Source organism: Taudactylus pleione, unplaced genomic scaffold (genome assembly GCF_031769625.1).
Source record: "Taudactylus pleione unplaced genomic scaffold, aTauple2 ptg000176l, whole genome shotgun sequence".
Taxonomy (NCBI): domain Eukaryota; kingdom Metazoa; phylum Chordata; class Amphibia; order Anura; family Myobatrachidae; genus Taudactylus; species Taudactylus pleione.
This window is the reverse complement of record NW_028284578.1, coordinates 97,480-118,782: the sequence shown is the minus strand read 5'-3', so window position 1 is coordinate 118,782 and position 21,303 is coordinate 97,480. Positions and strand designations below refer to the sequence as shown.

Genomic DNA, 21,303 nt, shown 5'->3' with positions numbered 1-21,303 from the left:
GCTATAAAATAATCAAAAGCAATTATAGATAGCACTTGCCTGCTTTAATGGAAATCCCATAATGACTCTATATATAATAGGACATTGTAAGCATTTTATTTCCATTTGTGTAATCTACAGGACATGTCCTAACACATTGAGAGCACGTTCAACAGCAACCTAAAACATTAGATTTAGGTATTTCGTAAAGTATAAAAATATATATACGTTATTATCACAAATGACCAGGAGACTTGGCTTCGGCGGGCGTATCTGTTAAAAATTGGTCCAACGTCAAATCATGTGACCCAATTTTTGCATACCGATATCTTAGTAAAGCTGACCAGGGGATCCCGGAGAGCAGACGCAGGTGGGAGGTGCACAAGTGTGGCGCAGTGATTTGCTTCCTCATGGCCCAACCCCTTGTTGTTCAGTGTCACAATTTGAATCAGAGGGCCTAAATTTCATATTTACGTAAATCTCCGATGTTTGCAGATCTGCGCAGGAGCAGCACTGCGCATCTACAGAGCTGTTTCTGCAATGTTGGACGCAGTGCCCCTAAGCCGCGACCTCATGGACAGGGCGGTCACAGGGAGCGTTCCAGAAAATGGGGGCATGTCGGCCTCATATTCTGGGCGTGCTAAAGCCAGTAGCTGCATCCTTCACACAGCTTCAATTGCCCCTGCAGCGTGATTTTGAGGGTTACTCAGATGCCCGATGTTCACGCACATGATCCAGTGCTGAGGCTTCCAACGCAGCATTGGATCAGAGAAGTCGGCAGTGGGCGTGTTCTTACGTAAGACTCCCCCATGGTTTTTGCATATTTTAGCACAGCCGCTGCGTACAAAGACGCAGCGGCTGTTGTTATAGCGTCCATCTCTGAATCAGACCCAGAGAGTGGAGGGGCCACGAATACACGAATCACCGCATATCTCGTCATCGAACTTCCGTAATGTCCACTTCCCTAGTGAGATTGGCCTACTCTCTAGGAAGTCCAGGTGAGCTCCCAAAATGTTCTCGAGAGTAATAAACCAGGCATCTGTGGCTGAGTATAAACATCTACTTCCATGGTTCCTGGCTGACAGCAATAAATGATGCCTCTGGGAGTACACATCCTCTTTAAGTGGTAGGGAAGCACCTGTGGTCAGTTTACACTGTAAACCAACTGCATGGGTTCAATACTATCCGAGTCTGTGCTACTTTTTTTAAACCCCTAATCATTATTCATTTTTTGCCTTCATTTGATAATTACAACCATGCACAGAACGGCTGCCCCCAGGTGTTGCTGCCTCTTAGCACGGCGGTTCCATAGCTCATCTTTCATTAGTAACCTTTCTCATGGTTATTTGGGCTCAGCGTGTGATGTGGAATATCCTCCCTGAGATTACACTGCTGAAATGTCATGGAATATTCATGAGACTCTTCAGCTCCACACACTGAGCACTTATTCTATTAACCTGATCATGACCATACGCACACTAACACCTGGTCAGCGCACAATGAAGACAGTTGGAGAAGAAGCTGAATTCAGACATGATTTTGACTGGTTATGCCAACAGTATGACAACACGTGACGTTTGCAGAGTGGCAAACTGGGTCAGAAATTGGCTGTGAAATGGGCCAGATTAATTCTAGCCTAACACATGCTGTAAACCCGCTCTAGTACAAACTTACAATATCAATATGGCCGACACATGCTTCTGATATTTACGATAACTGAGAAGAGGAGATGGTAGTGTTAACACGTCAGCGTTTTCTACATGGGCACTGATTAGTCAGCTTTTCACAAACGCAAAAGGGATTTATTGTTTTACCATTATGTCCAGAGGAATTCCAATGGCAAAGCTGTTTGTTGACCATGGGTCATATGCAGACTTGGATGCAAGTCAGCCGCAATTGCGTGCATGGAAATTAGTGCATATATTCGCCCACATGCAGAGTATTGCTCAACTATGTGACTGGACTGTCCCAAGCCGTACACTTGGTTTCAAAGCTGTCATACTATCAATGGGCACATGGTTTGTTACATGTGCAAAGTTACTTGCTTTTTTCGCTCTTAACTCCAAAATAGCCCCCTTATATGGGAAAGTGCATATATTGCCATAATTCTAACAATGTGATATAACAGTACATGTGCAGTATTAGAGAAATGGAAAGTCATTAATGTTATCGGTGTATTGGGTGGTCTTAAAGTGACTTTTTTCATTTTGATCACCTTGCACATCTCCATCTGAGCTCACAATCCGCCATTGGTCACACAGTGTGCACACAGGAACACTTCTCAAACTGGGAGGAGCACGTGGCTCCTGACAGCTGCATTTGTGGATAATTGAATGCCCTGTGTGTGTGTTTCTGGTATGTAAATTAGACAAACTGTAAGCAGGTGCCTGGTAACAGTAAGAGGGAGATGTATCGAGCTTTGGAGAAAGTTGCGCAAAGCAACTAATCAGCTTATAAATGTAATTTATCTAGCGCAGCATTTGAAATGTCAGTTATACGCTGACTGGTTGCTTTGTGCTCCTGCTCTACTTTATCTCTCTCCAAGGTTTGGTACATCTCCCCCTAATTGATTTATCTCATTAGCAAAATGCTTATGTGAGACAGTTACTGTACTGTTTGGTGTGTTGTAGTCAGTGGCAGTAACATATAGGCAGAGCATTCCATCTATTTGTTTTCCTTCCATAAGTCTTTCTTTGCTTCCCACCACAATCCATTGTGGAATAACACAGTACTATTTAAATTAATGCTGATAACCATAATCATCATTATAGCAGAAAGAACAGCATGTTAATACAGATGTTATACCACTGTGTGTAATACTTATTTATAGCCGGAATTTAATTTTTCTTATGCACACACTGGCAGATGCTATTAAAAAAAACCTGCAGTGAGCTGAATATAAATGAAACCTAAAATGCAAGTAGATCCAACATACCAAAGTAATCTGTGCCAGTCGCAGATATATTTATAAAAGATCGACAGAATGTCTTATTGCGTAGTTGCAATAACTGCATGGCCACTTGCTTATTGTAACCTCCTGCAGCAGAGTCGGCCCTGGGCATGGGCCATATGGGCAAATGCCTAGGGTGCCATTGCTCCAGGGAGGCCCCTGCCAGGCACAGTGGAGGGATTAGCTGCAATTTAAGGGGCACCAGTTACAATCTTGCCTAGGCGACCAAATCGGGAAGGGTTGGCTTTGTCATGCAGTTTTATAAGACATCATATACGAAAAAGGAAGTCATGAATACACATTATAACTACTGACTTTGCATTCTAACATAGTAATGTATGATTGTGTATTTTTCATTTTTCTATGGATTTGGATCAGGGGGGGGGTTTGCCCTGATTTTGCCTGGGTAACAGCTGAGATATTCGTTGGTACCGCTGAACACACTCTGGCAATCTTTCCATGTAACTGGGAAAGGTTATGGCATCATTATGGTAAGAACTTAGGGGATAGTTGTCTATTTTTCGGGATTGTCCGGGAGACTCACACATTTCTGGGAGCACTCCTAGAATAACAGTAGATTAGACCAGTGTTCCCAGTAATGTATTCAATGCATGGGCTTGATTAATCATCATCATCACCATTATTGTGATTTTCTAGTCATAATAATCATAAATTGGCAATTCAATTATTATTATTATTATATTTTATTTATATGGCGCCACAAGTGCTCCGCAGCGCCTTACAAAGTACATAAACAAATAAGTGAACAAGAAACCAGTGACTTACAGTACAATACAATGCAGGACAAGGACATTGTTTATGTTTACACTTTGCTGTAATATTGATTATAACAATCAAAATAAGCAGCAAGGAGTCAGCAAACAAGTGTTAGGTGCTCTTGTGGGGAGTAAGAGGTAGATGAAAGTATAAGTCAGGAGAAGCACATGAGGGAAGAGGTCCCCATCGTGAGAGCTTACATTCTAAAGGGGAGGGGCAGACAGACAGGCGTGACACAGATGGGGTAGACATGGAGGAAGTAGCATGTAGTAGCGGGTTAGAATGAGAGCTGGAAAGCCTTGATGAAATGGTGGGTCTTGAGAGCTCATTTGAAGATTTGTAGAGGTGGAGAGTCTGATAGGGAAAGGGAGAGCGTTCCAGGGGTAGGCAGCAGCATGGGCAAAATCTTGGAGGCAAGAGTGAAAGGAAGTAATCAGTTGGTAGGGGAGATGGCATGCATTTGTTAAGCGAAGTGGGCGGGCGGGATTGTGAATGTAGAAGAGGTCAGAAATGTAAATGAGAGAGGATTGGGTGAGGGCTTTGTAAGTGAGTGTAAGAACCTTGAATTTGGTTCTGAAGGGGAGGGAGAGCCAGTGTAGGGCTTGGTAAGCAGATGTAGAATGTTTGAAGAGGAAGATGAGCTGGGTGGCAGCATTGAGGACAGACTGGAGTGGAGAGAGGTGGGAGTCAGTGAGGCCAGATAGGAGGAGGTTACAGTAGTCCAATCTGGAGATGACCAGTGAGTGGATAAGGATTTTAGTAGCATCCAGGGTGAGAAAGGGTCTTATCCTGAAAATATTTTTGAGAGGGAAACAGCAGGTTTGTGAGAGGTGCTGAATATGTGGTTTGAAGGAGAGGAAGGAGTCCAGGATAACTCCAAGACAGCACACTTTGGGGCTAGAGGAGATAGTTGTGCCACCAATTGATAATTAAATTGTGGGAAGTGAGGTTGTACGGAAAGGTGGGAAGATGATCAGCTCAGTCTTAGACATGGTAAGCTTAAGAAAGTACTGGGACATCCAGGAAGAGGTAGCAGAGAGTTAGTTGGAGATACGGGTGAGAAGAGAGGGGGAGAGGTCAGGGGAGGAAAGGTAGATCTGTGTATCATCAACATAGAGATGATATTGGAGGTCAAAAGAGCTGATTAGTTCACCTAAGGAGGATGTATACAGGGAGAATAGGAGAGGTCCAAGAACAGAACCTTGGGGAACACCTACTGTTAATGGAAGTGGGGGGAGGCGGAGGAGTCATGAGAGGAGACAGAGAAGGAACTGTCAGATAGGTAGGATGACAGCCAGGAGAGGGCAGTGTCACGTAGACAAAGGGAGTGAAGGATTTGCAGGAGAAGAGGGTGGTGTCAAAAGCAACAAATAGGTCAAGGAGAATGAGCAGAGAGTAGTGGCCCTTGGATTTGGCAGCAAAGAGGTCATTGCTGACTTTTGTGAGGGCAGTTTCAGTGTAGTCCAGAGAACGGAAACCAGACTGAAATGAGTCAAGGAGGGAGTTGGAGGAAAGAAAGGTGGTTGTAAACAATAAAGGAGTTTGGACGCAAAAGGGAGGAGAGAGATGGGTCGGTGGTTGAGGAGTATGTTTATATCAAGGGTAAGTTTTTTAAGAATGGGGGAGACAAGGTCATGTTTGAATGCATAAGGGACACTGCCAGATGAGAGAGAAAGATTGAGTAGGTGGGCAAGATGGGAATAGGCAGAAGGAGAGAGGTAGCGGAGGAGGCGTGAAGGGATAGGGTCAAGGGGGGAGGTGGAAGAAGGGGAGGACCGAATGGGGGTCATGACTTCCTCTCCAAATACAGAGGAGAAGATTGTCAGAGTTGGTAAAACGGATGGGAAGGGGTGGTCTGGGAAAGGAGGGGGAGGAGTGCTGAGGGTCTTGTGGTATATAATGTCCTGACATATGGAGTAAATTTTAGATGTAAAGTAGGTGGCAAAATGAAGGCAGAGAGCGAGGAGGGGAGGCAAGGAGGAGGAGGGCAGAGGAGGGAGTTGAAAGAGGCAATGAGACCCCGGGCGTCTGGGAGGAGATGCAGTTCTCAAAATATGATTGTTTGTTTGGAGAGGGACAAGGCAGCATAAATTTGAAATGGAGGTTTAGCCTTAGAGCATGATTTCCTCCACTGTCGATCGGTGGTGCGTGAACACTTTCAGTTCAATTAGCGCTAATGTGCAGCAAGCTGTTTGTCTTTACCCACATCTGCCTACTTCTCATGCACACTTATATGGGGTACAAGGAAAAAGTAACCATGTTACATATCTGAAGTTACCGGGATGTGTCATTCTAGAACATTAAAAAATATATATGTGACACATAAAACAACAACAGAAGGCTGACGTAGTCTTGATGACAAAACATGCTGGTCCGTGGCCTGTGCACACACGGACAGCTGGTTTCTGAGGTCCTCTGGCAATCTTGGGATATGTAGTGCAACAACAGCTGGAGGGTCGCTTATTGCCCACCCCATCTAGATTTTGGTACGCATGTTTTTATTGAACCATTGTGTCTGATATATAAAATCTTATTGGATAATGCACTGTGTGGTGCCCCCTCTATTCTTCTAGTTCTCAGAATTTCACATACTGTAGCCTGACTGGCGGTTTCGGAAAAGGAGGGTAAGACGCAGACCTAAGGAAAAGGTTCTAGTGCACACTGAACTTTAAGGAGCTTGATGAGTTCAAAGATTTATTTGGACAAAGACTACTGCTGGGACTTGTTGTTCCTTATTGTTGTTAATACAGACTGGTAAAGCACACCAATAATTGCTGTATATATATATCCGACACTCACAACCCGACATGGGACTAAAGATAGGTGGTGACATCCCAACGCCTATCATTAGCCCCACTACTAAATCCTGACACCCAGCATACTGAACGAGGGTAAGCCGGGTGTCTTAGAGTCTAGCCGCAGGGTCAGGGAGTGTCAGCTTTAAGGACCCCCGGGGGACTTAGGGTTAGGCACCCCCCGGGAGGGTTAGGGTTAGAGTAGGGAAAGGGTGGGTTAGGGTTAGGCACCACTAGGGGGGTTAGGGTAGGGAGAGGGGAGGGTTAGAGTACTTACCTGTTGAAGTCGGGATTTTGACCCATCGGGCAGTCGCTGACGGTATTTGATCCGGCATTACATACCTATTCCGGCTGGGAGAGAGGGTGGTAGAAGAATTCAGGAACAAAAAAAGCCTGATGACCATTGAGTTTCGCTGATATAGGCCCTCATTCAGAGCCACTCGCTAGCGGCAGTACGCTCGTTCCGAGCGATGTTCGCACATCTGCGCATGCGTACGGTTTTTAGTACGCATGCGCGAACCAGTCAGTGTGGCCGAAAAACATTTGTACGCAATATAGCGAGTGCCTGCTATTTTGAGTGACAGAATGAGGCGTATGTGGGTGGTAACAGGGGAAGGTGCTTGAAAATGGGGAGTGGAGATCCGTTCGCAGGCGTGCTTAAAGGTCAAAACGGGCGTTTTATGGGTGTGCATAATTAATATAGCAGCATCAATGACCACGTCAAATGGTTTTTTTTAACTCAGAACTGCTCGCAAAATAGCGGTTGAAAAAAACCAACCACAAGAATAGCGAGCAGTTCATATCCTGTTCGATGTACTCGATTAATCTAATAAATAGCGGACATGACGTATGGTGCGAGCGGCCAGGGGGCGTTTTTAAGAAATAAAAGAGCGTATGTTTTGCTCGCTCGTTCAGACTTAGAGGTGTGAACAGACTGCAATGTGCGAACGGATCATTTGCATAGCCACCCCTTGTTTTTGAACGAACGAACGCAAATAGCGAACGGCTCTGAATGAAGGCCATAGTTTCCTAACACCCACCCACCATAAACCTCCCCCAATAGAAAGGATTCCTCATGCTGTCAGTCATTCATAACTCTGTATAATTACTTAGCGTAAAATGGTCACTATTTGCCTCAGGGTTTAATCGCCTTCAGGCTTAATTTTAGCCTTCTGTTATCATACTTGTCAATTGGGGAAGCTATTGCTGTCACTGGCAGAACTCTTTCCTACATACATACATTTTGCCTTCGGTAGGGATTTTCGCTCTTGATATATCTGCCAGAAATTGCGCTGCATATCTGCATATTTTTCACTTGGTAATATACAGTATATATTTTTTTAAGACTATTGCCATTTGCCGTGATATCTAAAAATAAGGTGCATAGTTTCTTTTCTGTAGTTTGTCCTGTGAATTTAAATATTCCTGTGTTCTATGATTTCTATTATTTTGCCTTTTCCTGTAGCTCTGTTGAGTGACAGATATTGGAAGAAAATGACAGCTGAACAGGGTGCAGAGGGAATGTGAACTTATCACAACAGTATGAATTAACTCGGAAACATATTTAAGAAATCCTGTCAGTCAATTAGCCTAATACCCAGTTTTTATAGGGAAATAAATAATTAATTTTATTGTTGTTTTCTTGCAAATTTGTCTTCTTGGATAAAAATTAACATAATTAAAAGCAATGCCTCAGCTTCCTTTTTTTTTTTTACAAGCAAGATCTAAATCAAGCAATTAAACTGCATGTTTTCCGCATTAAATGAAAGGCCTGTGTAATATTAGGAGATAACTGTTTTTCCTGTGGTCAGATTTACAGCTAGGATGTAGAAAGGAATTATTCTATGAAAGACGAATTTGATTCAAATGCTGTCCCCAAATAAACCCCCTTTGAGTTATTTTGTATACTAGTAGTTATAGGCCCTCAGTCACCCTTGCTCCACCTCGTATAGCCCGCTCTCCAGTTGCCCCTTCCCTGCCCGCTCTCCGCCCACTCTGGTCCCGCTACATGCCCCCTCCTGTCTTGTTAACAATATTTACCCTCCTTTCCTCCCTCGTTTCCAGTGCTCATCCCGGTCTGTGCAAGGCGCGCGCTTTGAAAAACACCACTTGTGCCACGCACATTATGTCACGCTTGCGTGCATGCGCAAGCAAGCATGATAACATAACTAAACTCAGGCAAGGATATTATATATATAAATTTTGGTTTTGAGAACACTGATAATGCAAAGGTCACACTGATCTCCCTCTGTTATATATGTATATGTTTTATTGAAAAGAACATTCTGTATTATAAGCAGTTTCTGTTCTTGTAGCATCAATTGAAGGTCAGTGGAACAATTATAGTAAATGGTAACTTACCCCCCTTGGCCTTTTTCACATTTTGCTGGGTTACAACAGGGAACCATGATGGATTTAATTGAAATGTCTACCCTCTAATCAACACAATGTCATTGATAAAAGAAAAAGAAAAATTTGGTCCAACCAACCCATTCAGTTGTCAGACTTAATTAGTGGCAAAAAATTATTAAGAACGAAAACAATGGAAATGAGTGATGGCTTTCAGTCTAGTGCTGGTTACCCAAAATATAGGGGGGAACTGGTGTGGGGTCCCCCTTCATTTCAGAGTAACCAATACTAGGCTTTGTCAGGATCACTAGGCTTTCTATGAAACCATATAAGGGGGAGACCCAAAATGTGGGGTCCCCCCATTATGATTCAAGCTAGCCACAGGTCAGTTGGCACCAGTGCTGGCTTCCCCAGTGGGGTTGGATCCATAAAAATGCTGATGGGTATAGCTAACCCTAGTCACTAGTGCTAATAGTACTAGGGCTCTTTGCTGCACCCGATGCCTAGTGAGTTCTGGTTAATACTAAAAAATCAAACAGATAAACACTTTGTCCCTGGTGAAATGCAAGCCTGAGCATGGCCCACTGTCAAACATGACTGCTAGAGCATTCTGGCACTTGGAGAGCCACATGTTCCACCTTGACCTGGCACCAGGGCTAGTTGGAACCTGTAATTTATAACGGAAAAATGTGAAATATTAAAAGACTTACCTATTCCAATGTTCCTGAAGTAGTCTAAGGGCATTGCAACCCCCCTCCCACACACACACAAAAACAGTGTCGTATCCAGGGCATGGCAAGTGCCCTGCGCTCCACAGTAGTCCAGCAGAGGAGGACGCGCCACCGTGCTCCTGTGCAGCCACATCATTTAAACTTCGCCACTGTCAATGCCTCAGCCTTTTTTTAAATCTTCCGAGTGGCCAGGGTCTGACTTATACTGGCTCTTTGGGCGGCGTCACTGACTCTGACCCTCACCCACAGGAGGGATCCTAGTAATGTGCCTAGTGGTAATCGGCGCTGACACCACACCAGCAATTGGCTTACCACTCTGATCCCAGGGACAACAGTCACTACAGCACGCGCCTCCACTTCCTGCTCCTCAGCTACACCCAGCAGCACCTTCCTTGTGATGTGTGAGTTGCTGTAGCCAAAAGATTACATATATATATATATATATATATATATATATATATATATTGTACACACACACACATATATATATATATATATATATATATATATATATATTATTATATATAATACCCCTTTCATACTCCAATGCCGGGTTGCACCCGGGATTTTGTACACCGGTCCATCCCGGGGGTGACACAGCTGAGATCCATCTCAGACTGGTGGCCTGAACCGCCAAGAGCCAGCTCTTCCTATGCAGTGAACGGGACCCGGGTCGCATCGACCTGGGTTACCCATTCACACTGCACCGCGAGCTGTGTTGAACCAGTGTTCAACCCTGCTCGTTACCTTAAGCTGGGTACTCACTATATGATATATTGCTCTGACACGAATCAGAAAGATATATTATACAGACCGTGCAGGGAATTGCATCTTTTCCATAAGCTGTGCTGAACAATGCAATAAACTACCCGGTGCTGTTACATGCCGAATGTAACGACACATGGCGCAGTCGTACTCCGAATTGTGCAATGCGTACGGAGCGCAATGTATCGTTATATTGCATCACAACCTCGGCTGGGTCACACATCGTACAGTGTGTAACAATCTTTAGTATTTTGCAGTCATCCCTTTAACATGCACATTTTAACTACTGTACAGTATATGGTTTTCTTTTTTACATTACTATTGTCACTGGTTTGATATAGCTTGTTGCATTTGCTAGTTGAGTATAGGTCTTAGAGCATAGAGTTTACTATTATATAAATATTTCTATTTTGACCCATCCTCTTTTCCTCCCATCTCCCTCGCTCTTCCCCCTTTTCACACGTCTTCCCCTATTCTCCCCTCTTTCCTCCCGTCTCTGCCGGTTCTTCCCTCTTTCCTCCCGTCTCCCCCAGTTCTTCCCTCTTTCCTCCCATCTCTATACTTTTCTTTTTCGTTCTCCTCCCATTCTTCCCTCTTTCCTCCCATCTCCCCCCATTCTTTTCTTCCCTCTTTCCTCCCGTCTTCCCCTCTTCTTCATTCCAGTCTTCCCCTGTTGTTCCCCTCCCGTCTCCCCCTGTTGTACCCTCTTGTCTCCCCCTGTTGTTTCCTCCCATCTCCCCCTGTTATTCCCTCTTTCCTCACTTCTTCCCCTGTATTTCCCGCTTTCCTCCCGTTTCCCCCGGTTCTTCCCTCTTCCCTCCCACATCCGTATTTCTCTCTTTCCTCCCGTCTCCCTCTGTTCTTCCTCCTTGCTGCCCCTGTTCTTTACCCTGTTTCTCCTGTCTCTCTTTGTTCACCTGAGTAGACATTCCACATGGGGTCCAATGCCTGGCCACAGCTGGATTTTTTTTGTGACAGCTGGGCTGGTGGAGTCATGCACATGTGCTGTGGAGCAGTGCAAGCTGCAGTCGCATCTCCCATCATTCCTATTGAGTGGCTTGGTGAGTGAGAGGATTGTGTGTTGGCACGTGTCTCAATTTAACAACAGAGTGAGTTGTCACCACCAGGTGGGGCAGTGTACAGTGTCCTGCGCCCCTGTACTGGACTGACATTGGGCACCTTATAATACTTTGCATTGCATTAATACTTACATCTTTGTCTATTTTCTGACCTAGTATTTCCAATATTGTAATATAAGTGTACCTCTTCGGCAAATTATATGTTACAGTTAGTGCTCGCCTAATTAGAATGGTTTGTTGTGTATTAAATATACTGCCATATAAGGTTAATGTCAAATTATGTGAAGAGGACACTCTATGAAGATTCCATAATTAGTCGTGGAGGGGGTCAGATGGGTGGCCAGGGACTCTGCTAAATGGACCTCAGAGACAGCGGGGGCACAGTCGTTGCTGCAGTGGGTCAGCGGTCATTGGGAGACATCTGATTGTCCCGCACAGTGTTGACATGCACCCTGTACTCACCTGGTGTGGCTGTAGCAGCAGTGGGTAAGAAGTATGACTGCCTCAGGAGATCTATGTTCACCAGAAACCATTGTGCCTTCTCTTCCTGGAGGTTAGAGGTGCTCTACTCTGGCCATGCATACACTAGATCCATATGTGGAACTTGCTTTCTCAATGTGTTTATGTGGAACTGGCTTTTTCAATGTATAGTATTTTATGTGGATCATGGGGCACACTAACCTAACATATGTAAACTCATAATATTACCTAAGTAAACTTTACTATATATCTAGATCTAGTGCTGGGTACGTCCCCAAGAGTGATGAATTGGGGATGTGTCATGAGGACACGTGCGCCTTTGGGAAGCCCTACCCTCGCCTCATTGCCCTGCCCTGCCCCCGGTCTGCAGTGAACACTAATTTCTATCATGCTGTTAACAACATTTTTTTATTTTTTGGGGGGGAGGGGGGGGGGGCAATTTTCAATTTGCCCTGGGCGCCAAAAACCCTGGTTACGCCTCTGCACAAAAATAAAACAACAAAAAAAGCGTCTGGACCACTTGCAGTCCCCAAGATAATGAAAATAGTCTGGCTTGGTCCAGAAGGAGCTATTTCTGTATACTTAGGCCTAAACTTAACATGGGTGGCTCTCACGTTTTGACCTCAAACAACCATGAGAAGGCTCTACTTCTCAGCTGCCCACTTCCCGGTCAGGGCTGCTAGATGACTCGTTTCGCTCCTATTCGCATAACATATCACTGCCCTCTGCTTTACAATGCTGGTAACAATTGTATATTATAGCAGGGGGTGGGGTCACAATGATGTGACCGTGCTGTCACATCCTTCCGCACCGCCCACTTGGCTGCGCTACCCCTCCCACCAGCATTGCTAACCAGAAATATTCTTGTACCCTTTTCCATATTGATACTTGTCTATTATCTGCTTAGAATGTTTTTATTGTCTTCATTATGTATCTTTGCTTGGAAATGCACTGACTACCTGGAGGATCTGGCAAAGATAGGCATATTCATGTTGCAATCATGTGAGACCCCCTATCGCACACAGGTGGCTTCCAATACACTATTTATGTAACTTGTGAAGAAAGTTGGTCACTTCAGAGGACATCTACATATATCAAGGGAGTGAATTCTAATGCAATCACTTATTTTCATTTTTTTCGTTCCTAATTCATTTTGACAAATGATTGGATTACATGTTTTTAACATCATCAAGTACTTTGTGTTGATTAGTGAGCATAAATTTGAAATTTTAATTAAATTCTTCAGGGCTCCAGTTTGCACTATATAAAAATGTGTAAAAGCACAAGAAGGAAAGGGAAGGGGGGATACCTTTTATAGCCACTGTATATACTGTATATATTTTTTTTTTCTTGGATTTTTTTGTAGTCTGCAAACAATGGGGGACAGTAGGGCGAGCAAGTAAAGTAAAAACAAATTGGTGCAAGTGCACTGAGGGCCCAGCTGTGAGAGTTATATATAAAGGGCAAAACAACAAGCACATAGTAAAAATTAGAAGCCTCTGTGAACCTCATCTTCCGCCACTGTGCATCAGACAGCCATTCACTTCTTGTTCAGAGAAGAAGGGAATTTAGTTTCGGAGCCCCAGAATGCTAACTCATGTATACACCATCTTGGGGCATTAAATTCCCTGCGTTGTGAGTGGTCACACTGCAGTAAGTTTATTAAGCTCTCTGCTAACCATGGACACCTCAGAAGGGAGATAGGTTATAGTGGAGCATGTGTGGCAGCTACACAGGCCAACCTACCCTTCTCTTCTCATTTACTTCCAGGGAGGCAGGACAAAGGTGGCCCAGTCAAGTTGCAGCTGTCTGGGACAGTTGGGAGGTATACTGTCCTCACACCATGAAATGGCCAGTACACCTTCTTGCATGCCACTACATAGACAGTCTAAAGACCCCCACACATGGTGTGATTTTTGAAACGATTTGGCCGTTTTCAACCGATTGGAATGACAAACCGTTTAAAAAGTGCCATGATAATGATGCCGATGCGCGCTCTCTCAGTCGCTAATTGTGATCGCTGATCATTTAAACCTGCAGAAAGATATCGACCTATTGTTCAAGATTCGGCACACATTATTCCGTGTGTTTGCATGATGAGCGGTGGACAATGGACGATTTGTTGTCACTGATCCTGGCCACTCCCCTCCACTATTTTTAAATTTTCCATCAGATGCACCGTGAGGTTGTTTGCAGCCAAACGATATATCGTTAACGATCTGCAGTCGTTAACGACCTATCTATATAGTTTGGTCGTTTGTACAATCGTTCCGTGTAGGGGCACAATATCATTTGTCCGGGAGTTTTCAGGAATTCAAGGGAAATTGCAGACGAGATTGGATTGTTTGCAAATCGCACCGTGTGTGGGGCCTTTACTCCATATGATCACAACAAAAAATCCTACACCAAGGCGCTTCAATATTTTACAGTTGTTCGTCCACAAAAACACAGTTCAACCATCTGTTCTCAGCAAAACAAAATTAAAGATTTGTGATAGTTTTCTTGGTAATTACTACTTGTTTGAAAGAGGCTTGTGTTTGGATCATAAAAAAGGATATCGCTGTTGTATTTTATGTTTTTTTGTACTGTTTGAAAACTTTCCGCAAGCGAGAATAAAAGTTTATTTTTATCAACATCCGGCTCTCAACAAAGAAACTTTTATATGCACCTGTTAAAAACTAAACTATTGGTGCTCTCTTTCAACATTATAAAGGAGTAACCTATGTATATTTTCTCTCCATCTCTTAAATAAGACCACCCTATCTATATAGGTTGTGGTAGTAGAAATTTGTATTCAGAGCTGTAGGAAAGACAAAAGAATCTTTTATTTAACTAACTCCATACAGCCTCACTTATGCCCATATAGCTAATATACCATCATATGGCCAATATACAAACATATAGCCAGATTACCTCCATACAACCTCATATTTCACCATATAGCCAATATACCTCCATACAGCCTCAGATGTCACCAGATAGCCAGTATACCTCCAAACAGCTTCAGATTCCACCAGATAGCCAATATATCGCCATACAGCTTCAGATGTCACCAGATAGCCAGTATATCGCCATACAGCTTCAGATGCTACCAGATAGCCAGTATATCGTCGTACAGCCTCAGATGCACCAGATAGCCAGTATATCGCCATACAGCTTCAGATGTCACCAGATAGCCAGTATACCTCCATACAGCCTCAGATGCTACCAGATAGCTAGTATACCTCCAAACAGCTTCAGATTCCACTAGATAGCCAGTATATCGCCATACAGCTTCAGATGTCACCACATAGCCAGTATATCGCCATACAGCTTCAGATGCCACCAGATAGCCAGTATATCGCCATACAGCTTCAGATGCCACCAGATAGCCAGTATATCGTCGTACAGCCTCCGATGCACCAGATAGCCAGTATATCGCCATACAGCCTCAGATGCACCAGATAACCAGTATATCGCCATACAGCCTCAGATGCACCAGATAGCCAGTATATCGCCATACAGCCTCAGATGCACCAGATAGCCAGTATATCACATACAGCCTCAGATGCACCAGATAACCAGTATACCGCCATACAGCCTCAGATGTCACAAGATACAGAGAATTTTTGTCATTCACACACTACCCTGCCCCATTGTAGCTTACAATCTAAATTCTCTAACATACAATCACACACACACATGGATTCATTTTATGAGAAGCAAATTAACCTACCAGTATGTTTATGTAAATCGCTCCATATAGCCTCAAATTCCACCAAATGGGCAATATGCTTCATATAGCCAAAATACTGTGGCATGGCCCCACGTGCCAGAATATAGTATATATGGAGACATACAGTATGAGGCTATATAATAGCCTAATATCACTGCCCCTCCCAATGACATAGAGAGTACTCACCTTCTCCTTACCTGGGGAGCGGCAGTAGAAGTTTCTCATCTCATTCCTTCTATCCCTCACTCTTATGGTGCCTACACACTAGGCAATATTGTACACGATCCACCCGATTCCGACGCATCGGAACGAGAGATCGTGTAAAATATGTCCTAATCGTGAGTGTCCACTCACAATCATGCTGTTGTACATCGCATCTTTAGATCTTGCCTGCTGCAGGCAAGATCTGCCAATCTGGGACACGATGCACTGGAAATAGTAGGCACGATAGATCATTGGCCAATTTGGACAGTTTTTAACACCAAATTATGCCCACTACTGCCGGTGAGCTGCTGGGGAGAGTTCAAGGGGAAATCGGACACGAGATCGCATCGTGACCATATCGCATACTGTGTAGGCACCTTAACCTTTGCTCATTAATAAGCAGCATGTATGAGTTAGGACAACATCACATGGGACTTGCCGTAGCCAAAATAGGGATTGCACTGTATTTATCCCTGTTTATAAATTTATATTTAGTTTCTTATTTAGTTAAAACATGGTTGACATACTTTTATTTGTATTTAAAAAGAAAGAATAGATCTTGAGCACTGTTATATCCTCTTCTAGGATTAATTTAAAGAATCCAATAATTAATAAAAGAGTTGGATAAAAAAAAATTATTTTTTTTTGTTAATGTTTTTGTGTCGCTTAAAATATGTTCTCCTTTGAAGGTGACCCACTAAATTTCCTCTTATAATGCCCTTTTACCCTCATCAAATTTCCAGAACAGTAGAGACACATTTTATATGCAAAGGAATTTTATTCCCACAAGTCAGAACAAAAATACCCTTAAGGCAGACATCAAATTTCAGGTTCCTAAGTATTATCATGCTCATCCCAATAATATTCTTCTTCATTTGCAGGTGGCATAGATATATATCAGCTCCCCCCGCCCGGGACACTGACAGGTCTGGTATAGGAACTGTGCTGACGTTCTGCAATCCAACTGTGTCTAGATGCTTTGATACGGATACTGCCCAAAGCTGATTAGGACTGATCAAGGTAAGGCTCCCAATGTGCTAGCTCTCTTGCCTTGGACAAAAGGTAACAATTTCTTAATCAAATTTCTTTAATCAATTAGTATTCATGACTGTATATTTCGTTGGTAAGAGAGTAATCCATCTCCCTGTATGCCTGAGAGACTCTTGAATTAGTTGAAGACCCCCTGGATTCTAAGAGAACAGGCAATTCACTTGCAAGGGCGCCTACCTGCCTGCAAAATGGGCATAGACAAGCCGCCATAATGCAAATGGTGTCCTGCATTCCCGCACACCTCTGTGAGCACTAAGTAGACAGAAGTCTGAATAAGGTGACTAGTGAATTGCCTCCAACCATTTAATGACATTAATGGCATCAGCAAATCATGCATCTGTTGTTTCATAGACCCATCCTCCTGGGATGAGGAATTAAAAGTGCATAAATATGGAGTAGTGGGTAACCTTATTATTATTATTATTATTATTATTATTATTATTATTATTATTATTATTATTATTACTACATTATCCTTTGTGCTTTGCAATTGGTAAAAAATAGTAATAAAACAAGATTGGGTAAAAATAAACAGACAGAGAGGTAAGAGGACCCTGCTCGGGAGCTTACTATTGACCCCAATAATTGCCTATTAGTGTTGTTTTTCAGTATATTGTTAGAGCAGAATTGCTACAGGCTGGGGTGTGACTAATGGTGCGTACGCTCGGTACAATCAGTCAGCGATAACTAATGCGCTGACTGATCGTCCTGCACCTTCCCGAAGTGCTGGATGATTGTTATCCAGCACACCACCAACCCACCAACGGCGGGCCAGCAACTCGCGATCAACGATTGCAGGTCCCTATGTAACCTGGTCAATATCGACCAGAGTGGCTTGCATGCACGGGCGATGGTCGATATTGTTATCGTCCATACGTGCCCGCGCATCGCTGGTCTTTGGGCACGACAAAATGAACAATTTGAACGATAACTATATGGTCAATATAGTTACCGTTCATATCATGCATTTTTATCGTACCATGTGTACGCACCATAACCATTTGCCTCAACCAAAATAGAGCTTCCTGATGTCTTACACGTGTTGAAAAGCTGTTTTAATGGAGTATAAAATGCATATATATCGTCACCTCATTTATTATTCTCTAACAATAAGGTAGAATTGCTAACTTAGACTTTTCCAGAAAGAAAACTTGTATATTGTTTATGAATTTCCGAGATTTTATTTCCCCTTCAACTCACTGCCTGGGGCAGCTGCCTAAAGCTGGGTACACACCTATACAACTGTCGGCCCATTCTTTCAATTTCGAGCCGTTCATTTGATATCGAACAAGTGTGTACACACGTTCCATCATGTTTTGTCAGATGAAAACTGGTCGAATTGGAGGATCGCATCTTCTGTGCAGTTTAATTTTCATCCGATTCGACGGCCCGGTCGTACCAAAAGTGCTGTGTGTATCCACCTTCCACCGTTCTTACGATTGTACACTAAACCTGGGGCTGCCTCTCTGGGTGTGCATAATTACACTCAGGAAGTTCGGGAAGCGAACTCTATAAGTACATATTCTCCATTTTGTTACCTTTACCCCACCACCTAAACAGCAAGGCTCGGCTTGCTAGAGAGTGTAGTTCCACAACTTGCTGGGCTGTGTAGTATATTGATAGTGGACCCATTATGTTCATTTTAGGAACACCCACTGTGAGCGCAGCCTGAAATCTAGAATATGTGTACGCTGGTACAATCATTTCCTTGTGATAATTCGGCAGCGCGGGATCAGAAGTTGCACATTGGATTTTATATGTGTGTACGCGCGTATCGGGACTGTGATCTGCACTTCCAAACGGGAGCATTGTCGATCGAAACGTCACATGGAATGTGTGATTGTATAGGTGTGTACCCAGCGTAAGTTTGCCTCATTATAGGGACATCCCTGGCTTGATTGATGGAGTCATTTGCTAATATTCAGCATTGCTATTTTGGGGTAGGTTTGTATTGCTGTGGCACTAGCTGTTGCTCGTATCTAATGATAAGTCCACCCGTTACAACTTGCAGCCAGGATGCTTTCTGTTGTAGTTATTTGATAGATTTCCGCGTAAAACACCAATATAATGTTGTAGAATGGTAGCTGGTAAAGATCGTAGAGCTTTGCTAAAAGTTAACTTCATTACACAATTGGCTGCTAAAGGATGAATGTTTTGCAGTTGGATTATGACTTTAATTGTTGCCAGTCCTATGCCACAGACACATACTTGCTGGCCTTTTAAATGCAAATTTAAAAGTACAGTGCGAATGACAAAATAACAGCAAACTAAAAAATTGTATCATCTGAGCAAACGCCCTGTTCTCTGTTCCACTCAAAGCATTCTCTAACTTCTGCAGTAGTTGGCTTACTACTCGCTAGTGTGCCCTGGCTTTCTTTACCAGATCTCACATATACACAGCTGGCACAAGGTTTAATGGAGCATACACACGGTCAGATTTGTCAGATCTGTCAGATGAACGATTGAACGATTTGAACAATTGAACGATTTTTGACTGCATTAAAATGAATGGAATCGTCCAAGTCTGACTGCAAACACATCAGATGTCAGATATCGTTATCTGACCATGGGGAACGCGCATCGTTCATCGTTCAGGCATGTCAGATATGTCAGATTTTCCTTCAGATATGAACGATTGAACGATTATTTAAATCGTTATCGTTCAGATCCGAAGAAAAATCTGACCGTGTGTATGCACCAATACTCCATTTGACAGTCATTTGTGTCTAAATTCATAGTACATACTGTATATATCTAGTTACTTATATCTTTCCTATATCGATGTGTATTCAGGGCCAGTTTAACAAGGAATACAACAATGACTATATATCCCCAGGCCTCCACATAAAAATAGGCCCATCTTCATGACAACATGATGATGACTAGCCACCCAGCTGGCCACACAGTTGGTCCCTGATCATACATTAAAAATGATTCATATTAAAATTATATTTAATTTTGTATATCCGTCGCAATTTTTTTCGACTTTGACATATTTAGGGAAATATTGAGGTTGATAGTGTAGGGGGTGTACAGGCCCACATGCCACTGGCCACACCTACACTGTACTGACCACACCCATTTGGCACTGACCACACCCACGCAGCACTGGTCACACCCACAGGGCACTGTCCACACCCACACAGCACTGGTCACAGCTCCTATGCTTCTCACAATAGACCCTTGATTAGTTTCAGCCACAGGCCCATGTGACCCTTTAATTCGCCCCCTGTGTGTACTTCTTATTACTTTCCCCAGCAACTCTTTGTGCCTCCCCGATTTATTTTCCCTTTTATTTCCCCTTTTAGTCTGTGGAAAAATGTAGACCTACACCAGAGTTTGAGAACTACTGTTCTACATAACACAGTGCTTGTATGACACCACTTATTGGAAACATTTACCCATTTATTATTATTTTTTTAAACTAGAAAATGTTATATATAAGCTAATTTCTTAGGACAGTGCTCATAGAAACCACTCATATTTAGGAGAATAGACTTCTGGGAGCTACTGTAGCATTACAAAGCAGCCCATTAGTTCAACGTGTTTAAGATCATGAGTGAAACCTTTACTTATACAGTAATTACACCAACAAACTCTTTCAGCCTTGTTAGTTCTCATCAGTATAGGACAGGATTTTCTGGTCACCATGTGAAGCACTATATCCCATTCACTGATTAATTTACCCCTGTTTATCACCTCAGAGCAGTGGTAACTGGGTGCCATGCACACCTGCCTCCAGTGACTGTTTAGTTGCATTAGTAAGAGGGGGGGAAGGGGCTGAAACGCTAGGCTCAATGTTTCCATGCCCCCATTAAGATGAGACCACGCCACCTTTAGGCACTACGTCCCATGTGTTACTCACAAAAGCCTACATGCTGTACGAGTAGGTAGCTTAATTGAAACAATAAGATCTAGGAAGATAATTGATACCCACATTGCAAAAGTAACCCGGGATATTGCCATCGCGACCTGGGTCGAGGTGCAGTGTGAACACGCCACCAGCATTTCAACCCTGCAATCGACCAGGGTTGAACACTGGACCGACCCAGATCGTAGTGCAGTGTGAACAGGCCCTACCCGGGTTATCCAACTTGGGAGTCATCAAACACAGCTGATTGGATGTTCCTTCATGATGTGAGCAGCCAGACACACAGGCAGCACACTGCAGACAACAGCAGAGGCAGCATTACAGCAGTCTGAAAGGCGTTGTCATTACAGTGATGGCTAATTGGCAGTGGCGTAACTAGGGCAGGGCGAGCAGGGTGCGTGCCCTGGGCGCCGTGGGACTGGCGGTGCGGGGGGGCGTCGCCGGCCACGGTACCGGGCCGCCTGCCCTAGTTAGCCAGTGTAGCGCCGACCGCAGTGAGTGCGGTCAGCGCTACACATTTACACAGGTCCGGCGTTAGGCTTCCAGCGCCGGTCCTGT

The 21,303-nt window shown here is 43.6% G+C and overlaps 1 long non-coding RNA gene across 1 annotated transcript in view; it reads left to right on the top strand.

Moving 5' to 3' along the window:
• The window catches only part of LOC148520498 (uncharacterized), a 392,091-nt gene extending 375,253 nt beyond the window's left edge, over positions 1-16,838 (top strand). The window contains exon 3 of the long non-coding RNA XR_015878865.1: positions 16,706-16,838. This is a non-coding gene — a long non-coding RNA (uncharacterized LOC148520498). The remainder of the gene's footprint in view (positions 1-16,705) is intronic.
• The last annotated feature ends 4,465 nt before the right edge of the window (positions 16,839-21,303 follow it).